Below are 19,664 nucleotides of genomic sequence, written 5' to 3' on the forward strand. Positions count from 1 at the left end.
ACACATTGCCAGGCAATAACGCCTCAAGCTGACATCAATCTTTTATACAATTACCGATGACGTCGGCCTGAAGCTCGCTTTAAGTAGACAAATTGCATTGCAGAGTCACGAACCCATGTGCTTGAAAACCCCATGACTCCCTCCATGAACATATGCTCGCAGGCAAGTTGGATTGACGTTTGACTAACAAAAAAAGAAATCGGGCTCCTCGGTTAACCCCCTTTTTTCTCGTTCATTACATAACGAGGGTCTCGAATCCAGCAAAATTGATGCCTTGAGTTAGCATGTGCGGGTTTATTGACCAGTTAATTTCACCCAAAAAAAGATCACGTTCTCGTGACGCCTTTGGCAGAAAGGATATTCCACGTCCGCCGGCAAGGTTTGTGAGTGGTGGCGCTGGCTAACACTCCCACGGTTCTACTAGGAACCATAAATCGCCACGAACGTGGATGGGGAAACGGCGCCGCGGTAGCTGAATTGGTAGAGCATCGCACGTGTAATGCGAAGGTTGTGGGATCGTTCCCCACTTGCGGCAAGTTGTTTTTACATCCACTTCCATTAATTGATGGTTTCTTTATTTTGTTTATTAAACACAAGTAGTGTACCTTATGTTGTCCTTGGTGTCAGTGTTTGTTAGCTTCTTATGATATGACTGATAAAAAAAAATCGGACCCCTCGGTTAACCCCCTTTCTTCTCGTTCATTACAAAAGTCATTGTCCCTTTAGCCTACGCTTAAGAGGATGAAGCTAAAAGCCTGTGCGCTCGCGGGACATTCATGAGATTACGTAGCATTTTCATTCTAATGCGTTGTTATTTCATATTTCTTGTTTTCTCCCACCAAAAGTTGTGGGATCAAGTACCTTCTTTAACTCTACCTTAATTACCTGTGCCTGAATTTGTTCCCCTTAATTATTAGGAAAGGTTGTAGGTTCGACTCTCACCAAAAGTCGTGGGTTCGAGCGCCCTGATTAAAGCTATATTAATGAATTGTGCATTAATTAGCTTCGCCATAATTAACAACTAAGGTCGTGGGTACAACTCCCAAGAAATGTCGAGGGTACGGCTCCCACGTTCTTCGGCTCGGCTTCACGCTTCATTATAAAAGAAATGTATGCCCTAATTTGCCCTAATTAAAACCAAATGTCGAAGGCGCGATTCGCATCCAAGGTCGAGGGTTCGACTTCCTCTGAATTTTGGCGCCATGAGTTCTTGCGTCACAAAGCCGGGCGGCGTCACGCCGGACGTAGGATTTTTCGTCCCGTGAGCAGTGTAAGGCTTGCGCCTAAATAATGAGGCAGAGTTCCGAAGTTTGTCAGAAACCGAGGTTGCGCACGCGATATGAAAAAATACACCACGCTAATTTGCTGCATTATGCGCGACAGACAACGAAAGGGGTCGTCCTTGAATGGTTTCCCAAAGAGATGTGTGCCAAACGACAGCGACACGAAGGTGTCGCTGCAAAGCATGACAGTTGTTGAACAGGTCAGCCACCATTCATTGCTTCTATCTTTGTATATCTCCATCAACGCAAAGACAACGCAGCTTCGCAAGCGTAATATGTCGCAGGGATTCTCGAACGCTGACGTAGTTAAGCACTCTTTCATGTTGTGCGTCTCAAGAAAAGTCCTCGCAAATCTTCTTGTCTTCTAACGGGTGCATGGACTATAGTTTGAGAAACAATGCCGTAAGAACACATAAAAAGAAATGAATTCGATCTGACTAAGTAGATGAATAGTTGTGGCTTTACCTTGCAGTCCCAATCGGTTAGCGATTAACACATCCAGAGGTACCAGAGCATCGAGAGTTCCCCTGTGGTGAGCCATACTGGAAAATTCCTTGGATGATGCACTGAAATTAAAAAGACCGCAGTCGTCTTCGTTGTTGGTGTTTTAAACGACGCATAGTATCGAGTTTCAGGTGTCAAGAAAAGCCAGTGCGACGCGACTCAGGCTGCTTAAATCAGTGGAGTCTCCTATATTACATCACGAGCGCTTCCATAAGCGCATTGTGCATCAGTTCAACTTACCGGTGCCCCAATTTCTGGAGTAACAGCGGTACAACCACGTGCTGATTTATCACTGAAGGCGAAAGCGTGACTCCTTCAGGGAAAAAGGAATTATCACATTGAGGAAAGTCGATATAGTCCGTTAGCGTTGCGCTTCAAGTCCTGAAGTGCAAAAAGGTGGCCGGTAATAGTTGATTCCATCCCACATGCACTGCGAGAGACTACATTGTCTTTGCACGTGGCTGGCGACGAATGTTGAATAGTTTGATGCATATTTTACGCTCATCACGCTTACTCTGAATTGCCGAACAAATTGAATTCACAAGTTTCCGTGAGAACTGTGTTCTGTATGGCCCCAAGCTCCAATGAATTAGCGAAACAAATTTGTTGAAAAATCTCGTCTTTATAGCCCCTTATTGTAATATTAAAATCGCATTTTGTCTTGTATGCTCGCGGCAACGGCAGCTAGATGGTGTTGTTATCAGTTCTAACGCACTTGTTTAGAAATCCCTTCAACTATTCTCGTAATCGCTAGCCGCATCCAGTCGCAAGTACGTTCTCTCAAAACTAATTGGCAAGAACGGCGCTGCTTTAATTTATTTTGTTGCTGTATTGACCCACAACTCAAAGGAAAATTCGAGAACAGGTATATAATATAGTAAAGAGTGAGAAGTATAGGCATGTAGGCGTGTATTAAAATATAGTGTAGTACAGTATAGTGTAGTAAAATGAATTATAGCATAATATAGTATTGACACGTGTACTTGTTTATCGAGTGACCACGTTTCATCCTCTGGCAAATGTTATCTCTCAGCCCAGGACGCGCCTGCATGTATCGGGAGCTTCTGGAATTTTATCGCTGGTTTTATCCGCCGTCTGTTGTTGCCGGACCTCGTGTAATCTGATTGCATGTATAAACGACACGAATGATGTAGAACTTCCCTGAAGACAGGCGGGCACCAGCGATTATTCGGGAACGTTCGATGGCTGATGTATAAAAGCCGACGCGCTTAACCCTCTGATCAAATTTTCAACGATCACCGACTGTGTCGCCGCTATAGTTAAGCTTTGAGTGTAGCCTGTTTTTGAGCGCACAGGTTCGCCCAATAATACACTAGTTTCGCCATTCACAGTTTTGCTGCTTTCTTCTCCATCACTACCGCGTGACATTTAGTGGAGGGGCTTGTTCGTTCACGCACTGGACGCGCCCGACAAGCCGTGATCCATGCCCGAACCGCAAAGACAACACCAACGCCGTCCAGGATCACCGAGCAAGCCACCGACTGCAACAGCTGCCCCCGGAGCATGGACTTCTACCTGAGAACACCAAGAGATAGTGGCCAAAACAACCACAATGGCTGCCCCAGCGTCCCCCATTATGCTGCGACAACCTCAGGACCCACCAACCTTCCATGGATCGTTGACTGAAGACCAAGAATCCTGGCTGGAGACTTACGAAAGAATCGCCACGCTCAACACCCGGAAATCCAACGACAAGCTGTGGCATGCATACTTCACCTTAGAAGACGCCGCCAAAACATTGTTTTAGAATCGAGAGTTGACCATGACAAAACGGGACCTCTTCCACAATGGCTTCTTGCAGACGTTTTCAAGTGTCGTGCGCAAGGAAAAGTCCAAAGCTCTACTAGAAGCGCGAGTGCAAGTTCCCAACGAGAGCATCGCGATCTTCACGGAGGAGATGACTCGCCCGTTCAGAGACGCCTACCCCAACATGCAAGAAGAGAAAAAAAGTTTGCGTCCTAATGAGGGGTGTCACGCAATAGCTCTTCGCCGGATTTATACGGAATTCGCCCAAGACAGTTTCTGAATTTGCTTCCGAGGCAACAACTACCGAGAACACACTTGAAATTAGGAACAGACACTTCAACCGACGCACACTCCCAACGAAATACGCCGAAGTTCAACCATTGGGCGCCAACGACCTAAGCAACACCATCAGAGCAGTCGTGCAGCGCTTCAGAGGATGTTTCCAAGATCGCAGCGTCAGGTTGCCTCGATCGCTGACGTCATGCGAGAAAAAATCCAGCAGTCATTGGGGCTTCCCGAGGCACTGGCGGAATTGCCAAAGGCCCACCCTGAAGCGATAACATATGCCGCCGTCGCCCGCCGTCAAAGTAACCCTCCGCGCCAGGGCACCGTAACGACGCAGTTCCGTCGTCCGCCGCCGCCACCGCCTCCAGCTCGCCCAGCCGTCGTCCAGCGCAACTACCCAAGAAAGAAAGACGTGTGGCGCGCTCCTGACCACCGCCCGCTCTGCTACCACTGCGGAGAAGTGGGCCACGTCTACCGCCAATGCCCATACCGCGAAATGAGACTACGGGGATTCCCCGTCAACGCGCCGCGCCCACACCTTGGTGAGCGGCCACGTGACCACGCCACTCAGTGGAGCACTCGACGACCGTCCGATTTGCCGTTACCAGGCTGTTACCTGTCGCCGCAGCGCCGACGATACGTTGGCCCAGCCCGGGGTCGGTCCGTCAGCCCATATCCTGAAAACTAAAAGGAGCAGCCGATGGAAGTGCGGTTGCCGTTCGTCGAACTGACGAAAAGAAGATCCTGCACCTCCGACAAAGATGCCGAAAAGACTACCAATGACATCAACGACACGCCGCCATCCCGATGAAGCCTATAAGAAAAGAATACACCGATTAAAGAAGACCTGACGACGCGACGTTCCAGTAACACGACTCAGCCGTGATCCGACGCCAAGACCAAACTGAAACGCACGACAAAGAACCACCGACCACGACGTGCTTCTCGACGGCCACACAGTCACCGCTTTAGTAGACACAGGAGCCGACTACTCGGTAATGAGTGAATCCATCACCGCACAGTTGAAGCAAGATAAGACTGCACGGAAAGGCCCTCAAATTCGAACTGCTGGAGAGCACCTAATAACGCCGACTAGAATCTGCATGACAAGAGTTACCGTTCATGACCGGACTTACCCTGCCACCTTCGTTATACTCCAACAGTGTTCATGAGACCTCATTCTCGGGATGGACTTCCTGAACCAACACGGCGCAGTCATCGACCTGAAGTCGAAGTCAATAACGCTATCTGAAGATCCAGCGATACCGACGGAGATCCTTTGTAGTCACGAAGCCTTAAGTGTGATATAGAAGATCAGCATTCCGTTTCGCTCCAGTGTTGTCATTTCCGTCAGCACCGAAACACCCTCAGACGTAGAAGGCGTCATCGAGGGTGACCAACGCCTACTTCTCGATAGTGAAATCTGCGTCGAAAGAGGGATCGCTCGACTGCATGGTGGAAAAGCGAAAGTGATGTTGACCAAGTGACCGGGGATTCTCCCGGACGCTTTCGAGTATACAGGAAAGGTATTACTGTGACGCACCTGACCGCCGACGCCGCCCGCTACTTCAAGACATGCCGAGACTTTCGCCGACGCAAGGCACCACCGACAAAGCCAGCATGGTTACTACAGCCAATCGAGCCTCCTTGCCGACCATTTCAGCTGATCGGGATAGATTTGTTGGGAACCTTTCCGACGTGAACACCCGAAAATAAGTGGATTGTTGTAGTGACGGACTATCTCACCCATTTCGCTTAAACTACAACTCTGCCGAAAGGTAGCGCAGGCGAAGCGGTGAAATTCTTCTTCGAGGACATCCTGCTTCGACACGGTGCCTCAGATGTCATCATCACTGACAGAGGAACGGCCTTAACAGCAGAGCTCACCCAAGCCGTTCGCAATACAGCCAGACAAGGCACAGGAGGACAACTGCCTACCACCCGCAGACGAATGGTCTTACAGAGCGCCTGAACAAGACCCTCGCCGACATGCTAGGAATGTACGTCGACGTCAAGCACAAGACGTGGGATGTGGTCCTGCCGTACGTAACCTTCGTTTACAACACGGCGGTGCAAGAAACAACACAGATCACGCCGTTCAAGCTGATTTAGGGCAGGAACCCTACGACGACCCTCGACGCCATGTTGCCGCACGTCACGGTAAAAAAAAAAAAAACGTCGATGTCGACGCCTATCTGCAGCGCGTCGAAGAAACCCGACAGCATGCTCGCCTGTGCATCAAGAACCAGTAAAGGACCGACAGCCGGCACTTCAATCTTCGACGACGCTATGTGGAAAACCAGCCCGGCGACCGTGCTTAGGTTTGGACCCCGACATGCCGATGAAGACTTGGTAAGAAGCTTTCACGGCGCTATTTCGGACCTTACAAGATCATCCAACGCATTGGCGCCCTGGAGTATGAGATCATGCCAAACCTCATTTCGCAATCACAGCGCCCGCCGCCCACGACCTGAAATAGTCCATGTTGCGCGACTGAAGCCATTCTACCAGCGCTAACAAACTTTGGGACTTTGTATAGCTAAACTTTGGACTTCCTTTGGACTTTGTTGCTTTGCACTTTGTTTCTTCATTGTTTTCTTATTTTTTCTTGGTAAGTGTGCCTTTGCTTATCGCTCTCATCTTATGGTTATGGCATTGGGACGATGCTTTTTATGAGGGGGGTATTGACACGCGTACTTGTTTATCGAGTGACCGCGTTTCATCCTCTCACAAATGTTATCGCACAGCGCAGGACGCGCCTGCATGTATCGGGAGTTTCTGGAATGTTATTGATAGTTCCATCCGCTGTCTGTTGTTGCCGAAACTTCTGTAATCTGATTGCATGCATGCGCGACGCGAATAGTGTAGAACTTTGAGGAAGACACGGGGGTCCTAGCGATTACTCTGGAAAACTCGACGACTGACGTATAAAAGCCGACGCGCTTGACCCGCTGATCAGGTTTTCGACAATCGCCGACTGTGTTCGCCACTATATCGTTGTGCTTTGAGTGTAACCCGTTTTCGAGGGCACAGGTTCGCCCAATAAAACGCCGCTTTCGCCATTCAAAGTTTCGCTGCTTTCGTCACCGTCACTACCCCATGACAGTATAGTACAGCAGAGCATAATATATAGCGAGATTAATAATAGAATCTAAGGGGCTCATTCAATGGCAGTCACAACCACACGAAGCAGACAATGAAGCCAGAGAAAGCCTACGGGAAATTATTGGTTATATTCAATTGAAATGAAGGAATATTAAGGTAAATATAAATATTAGTCATCCTATGAAGCACTCCGAACATCTCGATATTTTACACCAAGCTAGGAGCTGCAACCTCCACAGAAGCAGAAGTAGCTGCTAGCCTAACCAGAAATAATTTTCGCTGAGCGATATTTCTTACCGATTGATATACAATGAGGAATATGCTATCACAATAAGACGCGTCTCAGTGTAATACTCTCACTGATACGGAATTCGCGCCACTCAGGCTTGATGGCTTAATTTCCTGTCCACAGTATGCTAAGCACCTGTCACCCGTGGTGAACACGTAATAAGCTTGCAGTCGCTTACCAGACATGATTTAAGCACATGCAAGGGCAACGCAATATATGCAGGAGATAGTTGAAATTAATGAAGGAGCTAAAGAAGTACCTCCGTTATTATTTCACCGTCTACGTCTTCGTTCACCGTTCATTGTACAGAAGAGCGTTATATAGACAATAGTATATATAACTTACATTGAGAAGCTTTTCGAGTCCGTATACTGGGCTGCTTGAGTAGTTCAAAAAGAAAAACACAAGCAAATCACTGTTGTAGAATACGTGCATATATAATTAACTTTCTTCACTAGGGAAAAAAACTTCAGAATTAGCCAACCTCGATTATCAAGGATCTATTAAATGGATTGTACAAATATGTTTTCACGTGAATTATCGCATGAGGAGTCATCGCTATTTGATATGTCAAGACCTCATGGCAACTTTTCCCTTACCGTTTGAGTTATCACCTGCGGTAGGTGACAGCAACGAGATGTTACAAGAAGGAATTTTGTGCTGTTGTAGTGACTGATTACGAGAATAGCTCGAACAGACACAGATAGAGTAGTGAAACAATGCGACGCCGTGCTTGAAATATTGTATGTGACCTTTAGACTTGTTTCTTTGGCTGTTTTCATTAGGTTCAGTGATTGGTTTTGAAAACACTCGTTTTTCAAGAGCAATGATTCGCTGTCTCAAACAAATGTTTTCACAGAAGCTCCAGGAAAACTTACTGTTGTACTGCTGCACGAGTGAATACTGGTACCAGCGCACTGAATGGGAGTTAAAATAATATATGAAAGATCGCCATGAGCAGAATTTAAATGGCATGTGACAACTCAAGTATGTGTTCTCTTTTGTGTTCTGACAATGCAGACATTGGAAATCATGAAAAATGCAATGACATTCGAGAGATGTACTTGTTATGCTCAACACCGGTTATGGGAGTATTCGATTTTGTAAGCAGCTTGCCAAGGTATTTGATCCCCCACCTTCTCTCTTTCGAAGCATGTAGCGAGTGTGTAAATTTTCACATGGATATTACGAGGTGCTAGTGGAAACGATCTTTCGTTATCCATGATATGCAGGCACCTTTACACTCACCTCCTGAAGTTCGTTGACGTAGTCATCGCAGATAGCCCCGTTGTTCATTCGGATGCATTAGCCAGATATCTTGTTATACACTTGGTACTTAAAAAAAAACAGTCTAACAAGACGGCAGACCGGACGAAGAAAGAGACAGACACAGCGCTGACTCCACACCAAAGTTTGTTAGTCGCAACAACACAACATACACTTGCGCAGTCTACGACAAAGAGGGACAAATAAATATAAAAATTAAAGGTAAAAGGCCTTAGGGCACCCTTACCGCGCAGCTGCATAGAGTGTGCGCACAACCTAAGCAAAGTCAAGAAAGAAGAAACTCAATCTCTTTTGCCGGCCAACCGAAGGCTTGCTAACACACGTGGCACCTAACTTGGCCATTTGCAAGGCACCATGAATTTCTTGTGCCAGCTAGTCCCTGTGCTGTTTAACAATCTAACATCGTTAAAACTCAGGCACGACGCCACAGTAACGGCAATGAATGCCAAGGCGACCAGATGCCCCACCACCTCGCATGTGCCTGCGATTCGTTTCAGGTTGTGAGTCACGCCGCGAATACGCTATTAGCGTAACATACGCCGATCCATTGTCGGCAAAGAATTGCCGTCTCTGCTCGAGGTAGCTAGTCATGGCAGACGTTGTAGGAGTGTAACAACTACGCGACTAAGAAGCTCATACGATCCGCGCAGCATAAGGCGATTAAGGCGCTACTGACCACCCATGCTAGAATGACCTTTTTAGACGCCTGGGATGCTTACACATTTTCCATCACGCACGTGCTTTCTTTCTTTGCTTTCCTTTCCCTTTTTCCGTTTCCCGTTTTCCCTCCGCAAAGAAGGTTAGCAAACTAGATATTTCACTTCCGATAATGTTTTTCCAATCTCATGCGAAGTATCTCTATACTGCGGTTCCAAACGGACTGTGCGTGATTTAAAAAAAAAATTAAAAATACGTCATCACAAAAAAAAAATAAACATATATGCGAAGAAATTGCCCAGAGCGCAAATGTAGTACCATGCCAGGCTTAATGTTTCCGTGCGCTAATGGAGTCTTTGCTTATGTTTCTGGCCGCATGCATTTAGGCTTCATAAAATTTCAGCGTACGAACCCTGAATCCTCCCAGGATTATTTTTTTTCTTTTTGCTAAGAAGTAAGTTCTACTTAGAAGTACGTTTGTGAGGCAAGCCTACATAGGCAAAATATATACTGCATTAAAAGGCTCTCAAATAAACGCTGCTTTGCTCAGCCCAATACGTTTTTGCTTATGTGAAAATCTGGTAGGAATAAATTAAACCAAGAGCGCATGTCTGGACTTGTGCCTCGTGTCACCAAACTTGCTCACAGCTCCCGTTAACTGAATGTCTGCAGCATCCGCGATGGGCAGCTCGAGATCAAAAGCTTAGCTGTCTTTATACTTTGCAAAAGTGCAGCAGTACTTGCCATTTTTACGGCAGCGTCTTTTTCGGTGGTGTGGATAAGTCAGTGTTTTCCAAGTTCAATCGCGTACTGTCTGAGTACATTAATATGCGCAGGTCCACGAGACCAAAGGGCTCAGAACAATGCCTGACGGGACCCAGGAAATTTTGAAGTATCCAATGATAGAACACAAAAAAAGAAGAAATTTCGTGGTGCTGTACTGCGGGCCTAGAAAAACGTATGGGAAGTAAAATATAGGGAATTTTGCTGCCGCTAATTTTAAAAGTATACGATAGCATACTTGCAAGTTTCAGAGATACGTGTGTATTTTTATACAGGTATGATGACGTCAGATCCAGCACACATGCTTGAATAATTATGAAGTGAAGCTTTTACAATTCGATTGTTTAAATGCTGTAAAACTGTCTATCTTCGGCCACCGTATATTGCGGCATATCGATTACTGGGCCCAGCAATTTACTATTTTACTGCCTCCAGAAACGGCCCACACCTTCCGCCACGCGTCGTGGGCGACCTTGCACGCACTCATTTATCGAAGTGACGTTAACCAGAATATTTGGTCTGACACGCACCGAGCCACTGTCGGCAAAGAAAAGTCGCCCTTGTTCGAGGTAGTCAAAGCAGATGTAGTCGAATATAAACGGCTACGGGACGCAGATGCCCATAAACACGACAAGCATGAGACTGTAGCGACCGTCCGTCAATACGTTGCCGCCGCTTCGCGGATATCCAGTTTACATTGCCTTGCCTTGCCTCGCCGTGGAGGCCATTGGCCCGGCCGGTGTACCTTGCCTGGCCTCACCGTGAGGGTCATTGCCCCCTGCTCTTTCTTCGAACCGAAGCGGCAATCCGACTGTGGCACCGCCACTACCACTCGGCAAACATGCCTCTACCTTTACCCCCGTTAAAATTCCTCCTCCTCTCTACCTCGTATCTCACACAAACTTGCGATTTTTTGCACCCTGTGACGCCCTTGCTCAACACACCTCAAGTTTTCTGTTAGATCCACTTGAGAGGTATACCTCTAAAGTTGGTCAAGTCCGCCTATAATGCTACAAAGAGATGTCTGACCCATATGGCGGGATTCAGCTTTACTCTTCCAGCCCAGCAGTACACTGCTCTAACTATTAGGCCACAATTACACGCGCGCTTCTCTCGTGCTAACGTCGCCCTTTGGCGCATGTGTCACGTGTCAGTTTCAAGCATTCTTCCCTCGTGACAGCTTTTGAGGCGCTGTGTTAGACTGCATTACTTTCAAGATCGGCCCATTTTTTCGTCAAACGGATGCCTGCAACGTGAGGGAGGTCCGCCATATCTCCCACAAAATATATATGTATGCATTTTTTTGCTGGGATCACTACATTTGGCAATAAAGTACAGCTTCAATCCGACAAACCTATTTAGGTTACTGTAGGAACATTTGCCCGAAAAGATGGTGGTTTGAAGTTATTGCTGCCACAGACTGAATCGTTTGAGCTCAGCGGCAAGTTCTGTCCTTTGCAAATGTCTCATCAGTGCTCAACAAAATGACAGAAATAAAGGTAATCCTGAATAGTATTTTTTCTAACATTTTGTAACTGCCTTTGGTTGTAATGAAGGTTAAAGTTACCCTATCTGTACACATCTGCATAACCTTTTTTTCACTCTTTTGCACAATTTGGCTGCATCAACAGCTGTGGACGATGCTTTTATTGGGCGTTCAACGCACTATCATCTCAATTGCTTTCTCTCTCTCTCTTTGTCTCAGCTCTTGGTTTATTACGAGAGAGATAGAGACACTCTTTACGGCTTTCTTCAAACAGTTCGTGCTTAATGAGGAATGAGAAACAGATACTTGTAAACGTCTTACACTATACACTGTTACGGTTGGCGTGTAACACCTTGGGCAAAAAGCATGCTCTACCACAATGCCTCATCGAAACGAAGGATGGATTCCTAATTTGCCATGGTTGTCTCGAGTAGATGACAGGTCTGGCAGAGCCCCGCAGTGCTTACAGGCCCCTTCGTGTGTGTGCATGCCTAAGCGCAACGAAGGATGGATGCCTAATTTGCTATGGTTGTCTCGAGGAGTTGCCGTTCTCGCTGGCGCCCCGCAGTGTTCACAGGCCCCTTTGTGTGTGTGCGGGAGAACACTTTTCACAAACTCTGCGACTCAAAGAGCGACCCTTTCCACGAACTGTCAAGCTCTACAGAATTTCCGCGAACCAACATCGCGCAGAAGAAAGGATCAAGCCGCCCATCCCGGACCTACAGGCTCACCAAAAGTGAGAGCAGCTGCAAAGCCATGACGAGGACTGACAACGTCACCTGCGGAGTGCGATCTGCCCAGGCTGGCCCGTACAGGCTCACCGAAAGTGGGAGCCGCCCATCCACAACCAGAATCAGTGCATGTCACGTGGTGTTGACGTGAACAAGATGCCGCCTACGATTTTAGTGAGCCTGTTTGGAGGGGCTCGGCAATGTACTTTTACACTTCATTCTCTTCTTATCTTTCACCAACTATTGAACAAAGAGTGCAAGTTTTGCCCTAGCCATCATCTCGTCCTTGCCTGGTCGCCATGGTCTACCGGACACCGACAGCACACCCACAACGCCACGCTACCCAAGAATAACACCGGTCGAACTGCAAGAACCAAGCGTCGGAACAACTGATTGGCAGCGGTGGGATACGCTACCCTGGAGAACGCAACTTTGGACGACATCTAAAAGATCGTTTCCTCTTCGTCCGGGTGACAACGTTTGGAAGGAAGGTGTCAGGATTCATGACCGCATATCAAGAGTGCATGGTTTTTCATCACTAAGAGATCGCTTGTCCTTACGTATTTTGGGGGGAAATACAGAGCAGTAATTTTTCTTTAACCGTTGACGGAAGTTTTGAGTACGTCGAGGTTGTAATAGAGCGAAGAGTTAGCAGCACTAAGGGCAGCCATGAACTTGAAGGCACTAAAGAAGCCGGAATTGCTCAGCTTGGCCAGAGATTCGGGCTCCAAATTGCCGAATCAAAGAGAAAGCCGGAGATCATTCAGGCAATCGAAGCGACCGGGGCAGACGACGATGAACTGAATGAATGCATAGAGAGCATTGCGCATAAGGAGGAACAGCGTAAGCGCCTAGAAGAAAAGAGCGTAATTGCCTAGAAGAAAAAGAAGAGCGCGAGCGGGCAGCACGTGAGGTCAAAGAAAAGCGCGATCTCGAAATGAAGAGCCTAGAGATGGACCTCCTGAAAGCTCAAAATACTGAAAGACTTAGCCCACAGCCACGTGAAAGCGAGCGCAGAATGACAGACTTGATGGCACCCTACGCTGTAGGAGGGGACATACGTCTTTTTTTTGGTGCAATTTGAGCGCATGTGTGAGAAGGCGAAATTCGCGAGAAACACGTGGCCGTAACGCTTGCTTACGTTACTGCCACTTGAGGTAGCTGATATCATTGCCCGCATGAGGAAAGAAGAAGCAGAGGACTTCGATGAATCCGATGCGAATCTGCTTAAAAAGTAGATTAGCAGCAAAGGCATGCAGGCGAAAATTCAGGGAGGTCGAGAAGACCAAGAGTGAGTCATACTTATATTTTGCATACACTTTGGAGGTAAACGTGAAAGAATAGCTGAGAGAAGAGGGTGCACTCGGCGATGTCGAAAAGACAATGAAGTGTGTTGCTTTAGAACAATTCTACCGCAGGCTGCCAGAAAACATCAAGTATTGGATTCAGGATAGGCCAAGCGTGGACACTATCACGAGAGCGGCCAATCTCGCTGAGGAGTACGCAACTCGCCGTGCGTTTGAAGGCAAGGAAGCTCGTAAGAACGAAATGAATAAATACAGACCCGGTAAGCCATAGCGATGGGTAAAATCGAGTCGGCAGGAAGCACTAACGAGTCCGCCAGTGTTTAACGCGCCCGACTACTCTAAGACATTGATTTTTCAGTGTGATGCCAGTGACAGGGGTATGGGGGTGGTGCTTTGTCAAAAGAGAGATGACGAAAACGAGCACCCTGTACTGTACGCCAGTAGAAAGCTTTCAATTCATGAGGAAGAATACAGTGCATCAGAAAAGTAATGCGCCTGCGTAGTATAGGCGGTGCAGAAGCTAGCATGCTATATCGCTGGTTCGAGGTTCACCATAGAGACTGTCCGCTTTCCCCTCAGATGGCTGCAGTCCATGTCCACGAAAAACGGTCGTCTTTTGCATTGGAGCTTGGCTCTTCAACAGTACACCCTCGATATTCATTACAAGAAGGGTAAGCTTAACGGCAATGCCGATGGTCTGAGTCGTTGCCCCTAGTCTAGCGAAAGCCTCATGCTCTCTCTGGTTTCCATGGCATTATTGTTATTACGTTGGTATTTTTTTCCTACGTTTTTTTTTTTTTATTATCGCGAAGTTGTAGTTGATTGTTAGCTGATTTTAGTAACCACGTCTTAACGCTTTCAGGAAATGGCTGTTTTTAGTGTTCAGGGGAGGAGGACGCGCGAAAGGGATGGGAAAGCTGTAGCGGGTTTCATTTTTTCTAAAGCCTTGTATATCTTGGGGGAGGGTGGCGTTGGGCTCGCTTGCCGTGTGGTTGTGGGTCCGGCACTCTTCTGGGGTGATTGCTGGCCCAAACAGGAGACAAAAAGTTGCGAGACCGGTTTGCAAGTCTATTTTCACCGGACCGGACCAGGGAGAAAAGGAATACCGGAGCGCCACGAGGACAGATAATGACTCCCAGGAATCTACCAGCTATGAACCAAGGGTTCGTCACCCCGGAGGGAAATTCTGCTGCTGAAACGCCAATCATTCGCCCTGTGGCTGCTGGCCCCTGCACGTCGGGATCTTCCTCTCCCGCCGGAGATGCTGTTATGGTTGGCGTGTAACACCCAGGGTAAAAAGGATGCTCTACCAACATGCCTAAGCGAAACGAAGAATGGATTCCTAATTTGCTATGGTTGTCTCGAGTGGATGACGGTCTGGCAGACGCCCGCAGTGCTTACAGGCCTTTTCATGTGTGTGCATGCCTAAGCGCAACGAAGGATGGATGCCTAATTTGCTATGGTTGTCTCGAGGGGTTACCGTTCTCGCTGGCGCCCCGCTGTGTTCACAGGTCCCTTTCTGTGCGTGCGGGAAAACCCTTTTCACAAACTGTGCGACTCAAAGAGGGAGCCTTTCCACGAACTCTCAAGCTCTACAGCAGAACTTCCGCGAACCAGCGTCGCCTAGAAGAAAGAATCAAGCCACCCGTCCCTGACCTACAGGCTCACCGAAAGTGAGAGCAGCTGCAAAGCCACGACGAGGACTGACAACGTCACCTGCCGAGTGCAAACTGCCGAGGCGGGCCCATACATGCTCACCGAAAGTGGGAGCCGCCCGTCCACAATCAGACTCAGTGCCTGTCACGTGATGTTGACGTAAACAAGATCCCGCATAGATTTTAGTGAGCCCGTTTGAAGGGGCACCGCGATCTACTTTTACCCTTCATTCTCTCCTTTTTGTCTTTCACCAACCATTGAATAATGAGTGCAAGTTTCGTACTAGCCATCGTCTCGTCCTAGCCTGGTTGTCATGGTCTACCGGACGCCGGCAGCCCGCCGACGACGCCTCGTTACCCAATACTAACGCCGGTCGAGCTGCAAGAACCAGGCGTCGCCACAAATGATCGGCAGCGGTGGGATACGCTACCCTTGAGAACGCAACAGTGAAATATTGAGCGAACCAAACTAACATATGTCCTTACTGCAGTCTGTTTTAGTCCACTGGGTTGAGCCGTAACGCAGTCGGAACACAAAATGACAACTTTAAGTTCATGAAGTAAATGTAAATTCGACGCGACGTAAGTTCATGAAATCCTTATATTTATGCTGCCTTTGTCCAAGTCGCTTCCCTAAACGATATATTGAGAGCGGCTCCGTTCAAAGGACAATTCTTTAAATGACGCCTTTAACTGAATGCGCTCTACCAGCGTAATTACAAGTAGTAGAGAAAGCTTGGCTAATTGATGCGTATTCCAGACTTGAGACATATAGGAATAGCGCTATAGAGAAGTAGCAGGAGAACGTGAAACACAGCGTCGCTATCGCGTCGCGTTCTGTGCGCTTATCATTCTCATCACTAGTCTTTTCTAGCGCTAATCAGATACGACTGAATTTTGTCATTGGCCTGCAGTGTTTCCGTGATACGAAGTTAGTGAAAACTTGTGCTGTTAGAAAAGCAATTCGTGCGACTTACGGTGCCGATTTTCATAATATTGCTCAGCGTGACGTTGGAGCAGGACGCTGAAAACGTGAAAAGAGAAAGCAGCAGAAAGCGACGTTGGGCTAGTTGCTTGATGCTTGTAATGTGTCCCTCTTTCCTTCCTTTCCGCTTAATTTTGCTGCGCCAGAAGCACGTTTCAAGAAAATAGAGGTTCTTATATTTTTAAAAGATAGTTTTTTTATTTGAACAGGATTGACATTCTCCGTTCAGTAAGGTGACCCTTGCTTAACATTTCTACGTGCACTGCACAATAAATATAAGAGATAATTTATTTTCTCTTCAGCTTTTAGCTAGGGCACGTTGTTCGTCATAACACCATGGATAATGTTTTATGACAATGCTGAAGCGAGGAGCCCGTTTTAAAGTTATTATCCGTTGTCCTTGTTTCTGTTCGGTTCCTTTATAACTCGGTTACTGTGGGTAGATTAGGGTAGAACGTACCTCAGCGAACTCAGTTCTCCAAGTTCTGCATTAAAATTATTTTTTAATTCTTAGCAAAAAGAATAAATGTAAAAAAGTGGCAATTAAGATAAATATAATAAAGATAACCATTTTGGCTTCTTTAATATATTCTAAACGTGAATATGTTTAAGAGATACGTAAGCGAAAAGTAACGTTATTTGTATCGCTGGATTACCCCCGGTCTAAAATGTCAACAAAACTAACTCTTACCATGACAGCAGCATTGGCAACCTAAAAAAAAAAGATTCGAGACCTTCTAGCGACCCCACAATACCCCGAAATGCAATACAGCTGCTTTGGAATTCGTGACCTCACACTGACGTGCGGGCGCTGGATCTAAATTCAGAAGGATTAAATTTGCCCATCATTTAATACGCTTCTAGTAATCATCCTACTACAGAGAACTTAGCCAAAATACAATTATGAAAAACACCATATCGCTATAAACTTACCGAATCGTTTCCTTTAGTGACTTCATAAATCAATTGGATGCCATTATGCTGCCCCATCATCATAATTTTAACGGTCTCCGTGGTCTTTGCACTGCATGTTGAAATATTATCGCATTTCGCCTAAATATCGCCCAATTTGCGCTTGTCCTTCTCCCTTCATAAGCTGCTCACTGAACGTTGGAGCTGAGGCCCCACTCGTCGTCCCCGCAATCAGAAGCAAAGCACCGAAGAAGCAGTTGAAGCCCATGTTTGGATTTTCTCTCCCTCTCTCGCTTTCTCTTCAGAGCGTACGCCGATATCGCAGGAACACAATTCCCGTCAGCTGGGCAGGCGATAGTGTGTTTGAGGAAAGGAGTATTTGTTGCTTTTATACCCCATACTCCCATCGTCGGCTCCTGGTTATCCTTCTCTCATTGAAGCCAGAATTTATGAGTTGCAAGGACTTGCAAAAGTAGATATGAAAAAGTAGCTTCTGTTCGCGCGTCACGTACAAATGGAACAGGCAGCAGTTATGTGTTCAATCGTTACAGCTGTTTCCCTTCGAAACCGCCTTTCCACAGCTAAATTGCTTTTACTCGTCATGATGGCTCAATGAAGTGATGGAAAATGAGAAATGAAAGAAGAACATATCTGTTTGATGGTAATAAGAAACGGGTGTTCACAGCGTCATCCATTAACTTGCTTCCATAGGAACGATAGAAGAAATAAAGAGCGGGAAAAAAACTAATTATAGGATAACATCAGCGTTTTCAAGCTACAGAGCTAAAGTGGGTGTACTGCAGTAAGCTTGTGTTCAGGGGCATCTGTGTGCTTTAGCTTCGTTTGCGCAGCTCCAACAAGCTAACGTGTCGGGATTTCTGTTGATTCTTTTTTACCTCGCATGTATGCTTGCCATATTTCCAACAGTTTCAAAACGCCCCTGCGGTTGCAGTTCCCCGCTCATCTCGTATTCGTTTTACCCTCGCTTTTCTCGCTTTTCGACAAACGACTTGAGGCTTACTCACGACGCACTGTAAACCCCAGGTCACGTGTTCTCGCAGACTGGCCGATCGATTGGAGCGTGGGGTTATCCTTTGTTTAGTTACCAGCGTGCACAGCAGCGCGAGCGAAGGGACATGCGCTGCCGGATAATATAGCACACTACCGCAAAGTTTAGCTTGTAAAAAAAAAAATCAAATAAGAAAATTGACTCGCCATTCCGGCCCTGCGAAAGTGCATGTCCAGAAACGCTGTTGAAGCCCCCTGTGCAACGGCTGAGGGCCTTAGGCAATGTTTTCTTGTTTTACAGTAATGGCAGTTGCGGTAATTTAGAGTGATGGTCTGAAAAGAAGTAACGGAAGTTTCGACAGCACGCCGCCGCCCATAGTGGTGCTGCAACAACGCTGAAACCAGTTGCTAGGCTGGTTATCTTATATACGAAAGACTAGGGACGTCACTCCCCGCGTCGCCTAGCTGCCTTCGCCTTGCGCCACACTCATCTTTAGCGGGAAACGCATGTGGGGAGTGCTACGTGCTTCGCATTGTAATCAGGAGCGCCTTATCATCAATTACTATGTGGTTCGTATTCTTGTTTTGAGCTTGGGCTTTATTGTACCGTATGTTGTTCAGTATCTTTTATTGCTTTAGAGTTATGACAGTAATGGTAATTTAGAGTAATGGTAGTAATGCACTGTGAAATTTTTACCAACTTAAGGGTGTTTTCTTGTCACACTTGAAACACCCTTACTGTTAGGCCCTTACAAAATATTCATAGCCGACGACAACAGAGTTCTAACTTGGTGTGCGATGACAAAAGACGTAGTTGAAAACTATGTAACCATTTTTACAGCTTTGGACGCAAAGAAATATCCAACAGGAGAGTTTCAAATCTCTGCTTGCAAAATTATCTTGTCAGATATTTCTGTGCGCTCTTGTGCCTGACGATTCCTCGGAGCCAAAAATGCTTCACCAGCAGACATGTGGCTTGCATGGGTGCTGATCAAGCCTCATCATTCACTCAAGGCAGCTCACTTCAAGACAATTACGTCGCCCCCTCCTGACCGTCACGAAGAGGCCACTGATTGACGATAGAGTCATTGTCGAGAACTCCTGGGGAAAGTCGTCAACGGCCTGTTGACAGTTTGCCACGTAGTCGCCTCGTACTGCGCAACGTTGGAGACACATGGGATGTTTGGGAACAGGAGGTGGCAAACTATTCGATGTTTGTGATTCACCACTGAATTCCCTCCACGAGGGAAAGAAACGTCATAAAAAGAGCATCCGGACGGCTGTGAGAGGGAGAACGCTCGGACATGCAAAGACTCTAGCACGTAGTATGCTCCAATAGTTGGAGCCGTGTTTGTAAAACTGAATCACGTACCTTTTTTTTAATATCATCCATTTTCTTGTTCTTTGAGCGTCGCTCGGAACCCTTCTTTCTCCCGGCACCTGGCACGGCACCACCATCCATGGAACCTTCGGGGTTGCAAGGACCTCCCGCTCGACTTCACAACATCTGTTACAAGATTGGAATGTTTCTCCTGTCAAACTCATCAACTTGGGACACGCAGCTGCAACGCAGATATACCTCTTGCTGTTAAACAAATCAGTTACCAAAAGACAACCGAT

This window comes from Dermacentor andersoni, chromosome 6 (assembly GCF_023375885.2).
Source record: "Dermacentor andersoni chromosome 6, qqDerAnde1_hic_scaffold, whole genome shotgun sequence".
Classification (NCBI taxonomy): Eukaryota; Metazoa; Arthropoda; class Arachnida; order Ixodida; family Ixodidae; genus Dermacentor; species Dermacentor andersoni.